Raw genomic sequence first — 11,757 nt, 5'->3', positions numbered from 1 at the left:
TGTTCCACCACCCTCAGTGTAAATAATTTCTTCCTTATGTCTAAAACATGAAGAAACTTGTTTGAAAATGTGATTATGCTGTCAGGAAGAGTCACAAAAGAGAAAGGACTTCTTGACTCAGAAGGGGTTGAAGACCACTAGCTCCTGTCTCACATGCCAAGGGAGAGAGCCCAGGGAGGAGCACAAAGCAGAGGGTGACGCAGTCCTCCACAAAAACAGACTAGAAAATGGTCTTCAACAGCGGCCTTCAGGGTCAGTGTGAGCAGAGCAGGGTTGTTCTTTATATAGTCAAGGAAAGTCACGTGCCAATGGTTGAAATAACGAGCGTCGGAGCAAGAATTGGGGTTGTGTAGCTGCTCTCTGAAGATGTTATGCTGAGAAAAGGTTCTGGGGAAAAGTCCAAGTCTAGGTTAGAGATGCCAGTGTTGTTCCCAGTGCTGGCAAAGGGAGATGTCAGGGTAGGAACGTGGGCTGGCAGAGAAGAAAAGTTCTGTATTCACCATGTAGCTGTGAGCTGGCTGACAACCACGAGATGCAAGAGGGACAGCAGATCTTTAGGTGGGGTAGAAAGGCAGGGTCTTCAGTAGAAGGATCAGCTTGTGCACTGTTGGCAAGGGAAGGGGAGATTGCCAAGAGAGAAGCATGATTTACTGTGCCACAGGTGGCTGAGGAGTCCAGGAGAAGGAGGATGTATCTGCTAAGCATGACAAAGACTGCAGAGTGCAGGGGTGGAAGACTTTTGAAAAGAAACGAGGTCTAAACCAGAGGAAAAGCTCTCCAGACAGTAGCAGTTGGACTCAGCGCATGTTGTTCTCAGCAGCCAGATATCCGCGTCATTGCAATCACTGGGAGTGTTAGTTGGCACCCGGGTGGATGCTGCTCACAGCGAGACCAAAGTCCAAATTACCTTGCTGTGACCACTCCGTCAGTGGGAGCCAACACTTGTCCTCAGAGGTCCTCCTTCCAGATCAGAGCCGAGCAGAGCTCCTGGACCTTCATGGAGATGCTTTCTAGGTCACCATGCTGGGGGCACAGCATTCGCACCAGGCTCCAGCCCCATTTCCCCTTTTCTACTAGAAAATAGATAATTGAACACAATAGCTTCTATATCTACTTGTGGAAAATACTTGTAAAATTGAAGATTGGGTGATTGCATGCTGGAGCCCGTAGTCAAGACAAAAAGTGTTCTCGGAAATATTTTTTCAGCAATGGTGTCTGAAAATGTCATTCCTAGCTGGGGTCAGAGGTAAGAGCCAAAAACCCGAATGCAGTGAGAGAGGCTTTTACTCTCTCTGCTCGCATTTGCTCCATTAACCTACACAAATATTCAGTAAAGACTTTCCCAACTTCAGGTTGTATTTCAAAAGTGTCACTAATAACCAAAGCTCTTGATGATTTTGAAAACCTCCAGTAACCTTTTCCCTTTGTATATCTTTGTTTCCAAGTGTAAATTACTGGAATTATAAATGCAACTTTGTGAAACCATCTATAATAGACTGATTGAAACAATCCATACCTTAAAATTGTTAATTATGATAGGAAGGGGTTCTTGCGTTATGAGGGAGGTGAAAGGAGGGTTGAGGAAGAAAGAGCATAGAGAGATTGCTGCAGGGATGAAATTTCCCCAGGCTGTCATTAAGGCTCACACAGGCTTTTATGTTCTTGCTGCTTTTTTTTTCCTCCTTTCTTGATAAAATCAGATGTAGAGAAAGGCTCATTTGGACCTTTATACAGTGTGGAACATGTACAATGCCGCCACTTGTGCTTTTCTTAATAAATCCCACTCAAATTCTAATGTTTCCCTCTCCTGTTTCATTATAGGTTAAATTTGGTGTTCTGTAGCATTCATTTTCAAATCTCAAGTCAGGCTCCGTGGGAACTCTCCCACTTGTACTTAGGCGCAAGTGTTTACAGGTGTAGGGTCGTGGGGTTTGGGGGTGCACCCAGCCTTGGGTGACCTGCCGTCCCAGGATGACCTCGTGGTTGGAGCCTGGAACTCCTCTTCTGTGCCACATAAAATCCTCCACTCCTGGCATTGTCTGCTCTAGATGACTTCAGATTTAATAATAAAAACAAGATTATTTGTGAAGCAGAGAGGAAATGTGAAAGGAAGAGAATGGTGAAATAAATGTGTTTTTCTTACATTTCTCTGAGTGGGAAGGACAGGGGTTTCAGGTACGTGTGAGCAGAGCTCGGCAGTTCAGCTTGCCTTGAGCTGCAGATCTCGGAGCATCAAAGGGATGCCTCTTCCTCAGCCCCGTGCATTAACATGCTGATAGTAAGGACACCCGCAGGGACCTTTTCTGGAGATTCTGGTGTTTCCACGTTGTATTTTCAAACACTCCCTGCAGGTGCTTGGGAGGTGTCCAACAGTGTGGGGGGACAAGCAGGGCAAGGCAGAACAATTTCCTTATGAGGTTGGAAGGAAGAGAAACCAGAGGCTCCCTCTACATGATGGTTTATTTTTTCCATGATGTGCCTGACAGTGCTGATTTCTGCATTGTCCAGACATGTTACAGTGCACGGCAGCTCCCTTTGACCTGTTCCCCTAGGTTTTCTTCCCATGGGAAGGGGAGCACTGCGGGGAGTGGGCAGGGAAAAAGAGGTAGTTGATGCATTCGTAGGTCTTGCTCTGAAATAACATCACAAGGTAGCCGGGCAGCATTTGCAAAAACATTGTAAAGAGGATTAAATATGAGACTAAAGGGGAGCAGTAGAATCTTCTGCTTTTAATGACCTGAAATTAAGAAAAATGGATCTCTAAGATATTTATACATGAATTACTAGGTTGCAGAACTGAGTGAAGTTCTGCGATTAGATTCAATGGCTTGAAAGCTCCTTTTTTTCCACTGAACTCTGTCAAAGTTTCCATGATTTCATCCAGTTCTGCCCGTCGCTGTTGGTTGGGAAACAAGTGAGGAGAACATGAAGAATAAGCAAAGACTATTGTTAGGCTGAGTCTTGGTTGCGCAGCAGTGGATGTTCTCCAGACCATTTCCTTGCTCTCCTTCCCTCCTCTGCATTCTGCCCATCATGTATTTTGGCCAAATCTTTGCACAAGTGTTGCCTAGAGCTTTTTTGACTGGCTGAAGGCTTTGGGGTGGCCATATTTCCAGTTCTCTGGAAATATCTCTGGATATTGTGGTGACCTGTAGACAGTATTTTTCTTGTGTTGTTTCCAGATTGCATGCCAGATGTTAGAGCTGGGCTGTCAGGCTGTTTCACAATGGTTCGCTTTCCATTTACTAAATAGTAATTTTCTTTCTGTCCATCTTAAGTCACCACGTAAAAGTGGAATCAATGTACCCTTTGATCTCTCACTGCAACATTTCCTTCAACTCCACTATTAAGACCCGCCAGTTTTTCAAGCATCAAACTAATTCCCGTTCAGAAGCTTTTACTTAAAAAAAAATATCTTGGATCTAAATCCATCGGTGCCAGCCCCTAAGTCAGGATGTCGCTTTCCCAGAGATGAAAGTTAATCTCAGTGACATCTGCCCAGATATTGTTTATCTGCTTACTGAGGTATGTTATTTGCCCTGCTAACAATTTTGGGTTTTCAGCATTAACCTTGTACTTGCCTCCCTGAAACCAGTGCTCGGGTGCCTGAGGGCTCCTAGTCATGAAAATTGACTCCTGGGGAAAAGGAGGTTTCTTCTCCAATTTCTGTGGAGCATCAAAATCCATCTCGTGTCTGTGTAGCTGAACTTTGCTTTTTGACTGGATTTATTAACTTTCTTACCTCCTGCCCCAACGTGCTGTCTCTGGCTTCTCTCCACAAACTGTTCCCTGCTCCCTTCTCCCAAATTCTCAATGTTTATTTTCAGATTTCTCCATTTTTTGCCCTTCATTCCTCTAGTCGGGGATCGTTTTCTCGGTAGCACTGCAGCCTGCACATAGGGCAGGTGGCAGTAGGAGGACACTCGGCTTAAGAAGCCCCGATCCCACTGGCTGCCAAGGGCAAGATCTCACTAGCAGGAGGAGGAGATGCCTGAAGGCTACAAACATTTCTGCGGCATAGGAAAGGAAGGGGAAGCTAACAACTCGGGGCTGCCAGGTGTGCTTTGACCAGCCCAACACTGATCGCATCCTCGTCAAAGGCTTGTAAGGACTACAAAGCTGCTGTCACCTCATTCTGCTCCTGCCATTGTTGTGTGGAGTTCTTGGATGAAAATGCAATTGCTTCTTGGTGTGATTGTTGCACTCAGCAGCCGTAGCCATGCAGGGAGGTTGCTGATGGGTTATGTGATGAAAGCCTCTCCCGAACGCACAGAGGAGCGGTGGCAGGCCCAACCCTGGCTCCATAGAGCCACTCTCCAGAGCATCTTTTGGACTGGAAGGGGTGTCACTGCCTAGGGGTGTGGAACACATGGGGGAAGAGCATTTTAGGATTGCATGAGGCTTATTATGGGACATTTAGAGGAGGAAACAAAGGCAGGGATCAGGGTGTTTTGGGGAGGAACAAGGATGGGAAAATAGGATGAAAAGGGCCGGTTGTGTGTAAGCAGGTTGCTGATTGGCACCCTTGGCTGTGCCCTGCATGTGAGCAGTGTGGTCTGTCCTGTGCGCTCATTAAAATCTGTTTCTAATTATTTCCTGGGGGAGGCACTCTCTTCTGTGTGTATGGGGGTCTGAGTGCCAGGACTGCAGCGGGACCACGGGTCAGGGGCACGAGCATGGGTATGCTAGCCAGCGTGGGATCGCTAGCAAACACCAAGGCAGCCTAGCTGGTGAAGATACACTTGTATATATATGTATGCATTTCCCACTAATTAGACTTTATCCTGCTCAGCCAGAGGATGAAGAAGAACAGGATGAAGCCCTTGGTGCTGTTTTGTGGGGGCCATGGGAGCCTGCTGGGGCAAGAGGTGATGCCTCCAGCACATGATGCTCTGAGCATCACCCCCCTTTAGGGCATCCCAGAAGAGGGGTGCAGAGGAGCCAGGGAGTCATTTGGAGTCGGTGTTGGAGGAAACACAAAGGAGCACATCTGAAAACTTGGGAGTTGGATGATGCTACCCGGTACTTACGGGCAAAGCAGAGGAGGGATGCAGTTTACAGATTTTTCCAGCATCTTTTTGGCAGTGAAGGTTCAGGAACTGCATGAACTTAAAGGAACTGAGAAGCCTGTAGGGTGAGAAAACTGCTCACTTCTTTCAGAAAAGAGACAGAATTTCAAAGAGGTTTTGCCTTCTCAGAGATCTCACGTGGGTATGAGGAGGGGTGAGCTCTTTGGAGCATTTGGGAAAGACTTTAAACTCAGCATGGCTTCTGCATTTTTGAGACCAAAGCTGCAGGTAGCAGGTACCTGAGGAAATGCTAATGAGTGACCTGATTAAAAATACCCTGGTTGAAAGCCAGACCTGCTCCGCTGGAAAGAGAAGTGTAATTCTGGCTGGCTGTTGGTGTAAGCATGCAAACCATTTGGCCAAACACCTCTCCCTGTGGATCCAGTTACAGGGCCAGCAACCAAACTGGTTTCCTACCAAGTATAGACTGGGATTATGCCTGGGAGGCAGATGATTTCTTGTAGCAAAGAAAGAGCTGAAATAGCTTCATATTCTTTAGGTTGCAGATTTCCTTCTGCAAGGCTGTAGCACCAAAACTGTATAAAAAGAGCCAAGCAAGAAAAGAAATAAAATCCAAAGAAATTGTGTAACATCGGAGCCTGCAATTGATTTCCGTGGAAAAACAGGGATAAAATGTTTATCATGTGTAAGTCAGCTGCCATAATTTCATCTCATCATCTCATTTGGACCTGTTGAAAAATTGTGCCTGGTTTTTGTGTGCATGTGTCTCCGTGGAGGGTCGATTTTTTAATAAACAGCGGGTCCTTAATTTTTTTTGCCTGAGAATCTATTTATATACAAATTAATATTCATTGCTGAAGTGTGTGGATTATTAAGGTTGATTATTCATCGTAGGTATGATTTCTGTCACCCAAGATTGCTTCCTTTCCTGTATTGGACAGCTAAAGTTTTTATAGGGTTTATTAAGGCAAAGCAAGCAATAAGCATGTTGGAATGCTTGCAAATGCAGGTATTTCCATGAAAAAAAAAAAAAGCTCCTTTCCAGATAGATGTGCAAACACACATGGATCCCTGCAAGCACTCATAAAAAGGTGAAGAAAAGAGATGATTTGAGGTGAACTGTTGTCCAGATAGGAAAGCAGCAACACAATGGGACTATGGGAGGCTGCTCCAGCACGGGATGATGACTGCTTGCATCCCTGCCTTGCGGGCTGGCAGTGGGTGTGGGCAGCAGCAGCTCTCTGCAGGGACAGCAGGCTGTGATGCCTCTCTGCTTTTCTCACCCTCGGCATGATAGGAAAAGAAGCAGGTTTGTTGTTTTTTTTTTTTGTTGCTGGGCCACTGATGTCCTGGAGATGTACAGGTTGGGCGTTTGTCTGCTTGATTTTGAAGTGAAAGAACCACAGTCACATCACTTAACATAGCCTGCTTGGGCACAGGGAGGTCAGTAGGACAGGCAGATAACTTTTTCCATGATGTTTCAGCCAACCTCCAGAACAATTCTGGTTTGAAAATGGTGTGTGTGTGTGTTAAAAAAAACCTAGCTTTTGATTTTTCAGCCAAAATCCTCCAGGTTTTGTTGAAGCTACTTTTCTGAGGCTCTTCCTTGCAGACTGTGCTGAGCCAAACCCCGTTTTGGTAAAAATACAGCTCAGATGGAGTTTTAGCTCAGCCCAGCGTGTTTGTACAGTGCTGAGCCTATTTTAAGTGCTTGATTAACAATGCTGCCCCCACCTTCTGTGTAGCCTGAACAGACTAAAATACCCCACCGGTAAGAGTATTTTTCAGGTAGTCTAATTTATCCTCAGCTTCAACTTAGTCTACCATGTAAATGATGTAGAAGATATCCCGATACAGAATATAGGGATGACTATATATTTAAGCACACACCACTGATGAAAACACATATTTTGGAAACTTCTTGGAGTTCTGAGACAACATCAGTGCCAACTGAGGAAGAGAAAATGGTTTCTTCTGCCTTCAGGCAGCTGAGCATCCAAGAACGGCTTCCTGCAGAGACGGTGACCTCAGGCGATTTTCTTTGCCGTCCAAATGACCTGGGGCAGTAATGTTGTCTTGACATCACCTGGCATGGAAACAGCTGTTATCTAATATATTTAATAGATTTCTGAGGTCAGAAGAGACCATTACGATCATATGGCTTGACAGTTACTATGATCAATTGTGATATTTTGGGCTCCAGACAGCAGCCTGTGAGGGTCAGGGAGGACTTTTTCCCCTCAGTGCACAATCAGTGGGTATTTGCTGGGTTTGGTTTATGAGTTTGTATTCCTGTTTTGTTTTTTCTGGAGGCATCCGAGGCTGGTTGCAACTGGAGATGGGGCCTGGCAGCACCCTGTGGTCATGTACAGAAGCCAGTTCCCCCGGAGTGGTGATGTCTTCCTCCTGGAAACGTTGATGTGCTGGCCTACTGTAGGAGAACAGCAGGTTCAAGACCATCTAAGGAACCTGAAGGTGCACAAGCCATGGGACCTCATGAGATGCATCCCTGGATCCTGAGGGAACTGGTGGATGAAGTTGCTAAGCCATTATTCATCGTATTTGAGAAGTCATGGCGGTCTGGTGAGGTTCCCACTGATTGGAAAAGGGGAAACATAACCCATATTTTAAAAAAGGGAAAATAGGAAGACTTGAGGAACTACAGGCCAGTCAATCTCACCTCTGTGCCTGGCAAGATCATGGAGCAGATGCTCCTGGAAACCATGCTAAGGCATATGGAAAATAAGGAGATGATTCACTAAGGGCAAATCGTACCTGACCAATGTGGTAGCCCTCTTCAACAAGGTTACAGCGTCGGTGGATAAGAAAAGAGCAACTGCCGTCATCTACCTGGACTTGTGTAAAGCATTTGACACTGTCCCGCTGTGTGAGGGATTTCAGTGATGGTCAGTGTAGGGCCACTGTGGGAAATTACAAGCTGCACACAGCTGTGAGAACGCAACCTTGGAGAGGGGAGCCAGGAGGGTTGTTATCTCAGAGAGGGGAGCTAGGAGGGTTGTTATTGAGCAGGATGTTGCTGCTATCCGGGAACCGCTGTTAGCCAGCAGGGCACGTACTTGGCAGGCCTTGCTGCATGCGCTGGCCACGTGTGCACCAACACCTGGTCAGTACTCTTCCACTGAATCTGCTGAGGGGATAAACAGAGGTGGCTCAGAGCAGAGGGAGAGAGAAAGGACCCAGAGCACACTCTACGAACAACAGGGGACGCCCTGAAGGTGCTGCGCCTACCTCCCTTCTCTCCTCTGACCCCGCTGATCATCATCCTCCTGCTCGGCAGCGTCTCCGGCTTAGTTGGGTTGGTAAGACTCTCACAAAGGGAAAACAATATGCTGATAACTGCTTATGCTAGGAACTGTAACTGCTTATGCTGGTAACTGCTTATGCAAGGCTATAATAGAGCAATAAATACTGTTGTGCTTTTAAATATCATATGTTGGGTGAAGTTTGTGCATAGGAATCCTACGAAGTGGTTACATAAATTGGTGACAAGGATGGGATTCCTGTAGCGCAAACGACCCAGGGAGTGGGGAGTAAGGAGCGAGTGGATGGGGCTTGGTCAGTGCAGTGCATGTTGTGCCAAGAGCGCGTTGTCCCATGTGTGGGGGGGGCAAGGAGCCCTCAGTCTCTGGAGCTTTGACTCCTCATGACAGAGGTGGCGTGTTTGTGTGCGTGGCTTTTGTGGCAATGGTGTCATACTTTTGTTACTGTTCGGTGTTGTTGGTATGGACGTAAGCTTATTCCAGCTGATCTATATTTGTACTATAGCTTAGTATTCTGGTGTGTGCGGTGTCGCAGGTCGACCCCATTAGAACAAGTGATACATCCAGGTTGGTATTGTTGCTGTGCAAGGCGCAGCGTTAAGTTATAAGATGTTGTTCTGGTTTTGTTAGTGAGGGGGGGCCTAAGGTGGTAGCTTCTGTAGGAAACTGCTAGAAGTCGCTCCCCTTTGTTCAGTGGACTCGGCCGGGCCTAGGGCGGACCCGCTGCTGGCCAAGGCCGAGCCAATTGGTAGCAGAATGTCCCGTGATAACGCCTCTGCGATAACGTATTTAAGTAGGGGAAAACAGGAAAAAGAGGAGAAGAAGATGTGAAGCAGCTGAGCGGGGGGCAGAGAGGGGGAGGCGCGAGCCTCATGGGCCTTGCAGGCCTCACCCTCTGGCCTCCCGCCGGGCAGCCGACTGGGCCCAACTCGGCCCGGCCCGGCTGCAAGAAGTGGAGAGGAGATGAGAAGTGAATAAGATGTAAAAAGGATCCTGAGAGGCGTCTGCCAGCCTGTTGTGAGGAACGGCTGCAGACGCCAAGGTCAGTGAAGAAGGAGGGGGAGGAGTAATATGGCTCCTGGCCAAGATTCCTCTGCAACTCGTGGTGAAGACCATGGTGGAGCGGGTTGTCCCCCTGCAGCCCATGGAGGTCCACGGAGGGGCAGAGATCCACCTGCAGCCCGTGGAGGACCCCACGCCAGAGCAGGTGGAGGCCTGAAGGAGGCTGTGGCCCGTGGAGGGCCCGCTGGGGCAGCTGTTCTAGAGGGACTGCACCCCGTGGAAGAGATGACCCATGCCGGAGCAGTTTCACGAAGGACTGTGGCCCGTGGGAGGGACCCCACGCTGGAGCAGAGGAGGAATGCGAGGAGTTCTTCCCCCGACGATGATACAGCGGCGTAAAACAACGCGTGATGAACTGACCGCGACCCCCATCCCTTTTCCCCCCCCGTGCCGCTCGGGAGGGGAAGGTAGTAGAGATAATGTTAAGCCTGGGAAGAGGGAGGGGTGGGGGGAGGTTATCTTGTTCCCTGTCTCATTCTCCTGCTAATTTTAGAAATAAATGAATAGTTTTCCCCAAGTCGAGTCTGTTTTGCCCGTGACGGTAACTTTAAGGATTTCTCCCCGTCCTTATCTCAAACCTTGAGCTGTTTTTTCTTATATCATCTCCTCCTATTCTCTTGGAGGGTGGGGGGAGCGAGAGACAGACTGCGTAGTCTGGTCCTGATCAGGGCTGAACTATGACAGATGTTTAAGTGGAAACAGATAGGCAGTGCAAACAGATAAGTTAACGGATTATAGTCCAGAGGAAATAAAAAATTTCCTAGACAAGTATAAGCAGTCTGTGTGTATATGTATAAGCATGAAATAGATGGTATGAAATAAGGGGTGGATACTATCCTGATTTCAGCAGGGATGGAGTTAATTTTCCTCTCAGTAGCTTTGGATTTTGTATGTGAAGAATGTTGATAAAAACACCCTGATGATAAGAGTTGTTGTTAATGAGACCAAGCACACTGTCTGGCTTTCTAAGTCTCGTTAACATGCAGGTGCAGGAAGCCAGGCCAAAGGCAGACAGAGTATTGGTCATTTGGACATCAGGTGGTGAGAAATTGTACATTGTTCATTTTGTATATATTAATGTCCTTCTATTTTGTTATTATTGTATTTTTCCTCTTAGTAAACTACAGCATAAAGCAACATGTGATGAACTGACCATAACCCCCATTCCCTCTTCCCAGCCCCCACCACCCTGACCCACTCAGATAGGGGGAAGGAGGTGGAGATGGTGTTAAGCCTAGGAAGAGGGAGGGGTGGGGGGAAGTTGGCTTGTTCTCTGTCTCATTTTCCTGCTTTGGTTTTAGTAATAAATGAATAGTTTTCCCCAGGTCGCGTCTGTTTTGCCTGTAACAGTAGCTTTAAGGATCTCTCCCTGTTCTTGTCTCAAACCTCAGGCCTTTTTTTTTTTTTTTCCTCCTCATGTGCACAGGGAACTGCCCCAGAATTGGGTAGTAGATATGCAAGTACTTATACTACTATTCACTGTCTGGATACGATTGAAACATACTATGGAACACCAATCAAAATACAATCAGACAATGGTTCTCATTTTAGAAGTCATAAAGTACTGAATTGGGCCACTGAGAAAGAGATACAGTGGGCATAGCATTGACCTTACCACCCACAGGGTACAGGATTGGTGGGATGCCTTAATGGCCTATCAAAACAGCAACTGCATAGATTAGTGCGAGTGACGGAGGAACGTACGACAAAAGACTCAATATGAGTAATAAGCGTAGTTCGATTTATTAGTCCCGGATGACCATATTTATATTGCTAAGATAAAATATGCCTACTAGTCATTGCGTGATTGGCTTAAGCTCTAATGGTTACATTTGCATATCCCTCCTACTTGCAGTTAGTTAACCTGGAAAGTCCGTTAACCTGGAAAGTCCTGTACTTTTCATGTTTTCACTTTCTCAAAGTTATTTACCATCTTCTTCAAGGTTGCTTCGTTTACTTTCTCACAGGCGGCCTCATTACTTTCTCACAGGCGGCCTCATTACTTTCTCACAGGCGGCCTCATTACTTTCTCACAGGCGGCTTCAGTGATGTCCTTGAGGCCTGCTGCTCACAAACATAACAATTCCATTCGGTCTGGATTGTTCACTAAATGTCCCTGATACTCCAGGTATCCAGCAAATCCCCCTTTTTGTTTTGAACAATCCAGACCCACTTATGCGCTAATAACAAAAAATCAATGGCTGCTAGATTCTGCAAAAATATCATGACGCATACTATCCATGTCTTCGAATAATCCTGATAACATGCTAGAGGTTAAATTCATTTGCTTTTGTGCCCAACAAACTAATTTATTTAAGTTAGCTAAAGTTTTTGCAGTTGCTGCCCAAGGAACAAATAAAGATAATGCTATCCGCTCAGCTGTA

The sequence above is a fragment of the Chlamydotis macqueenii genome, chromosome W (assembly GCF_036417535.1).
Source record: "Chlamydotis macqueenii isolate bChlMac1 chromosome W, bChlMac1.mat, whole genome shotgun sequence".
NCBI classification, from domain to species: domain Eukaryota; kingdom Metazoa; phylum Chordata; class Aves; order Otidiformes; family Otididae; genus Chlamydotis; species Chlamydotis macqueenii.
The sequence above is the reverse complement of the archived record's forward strand: the minus strand, read 5'-3'. Positions refer to the sequence as shown.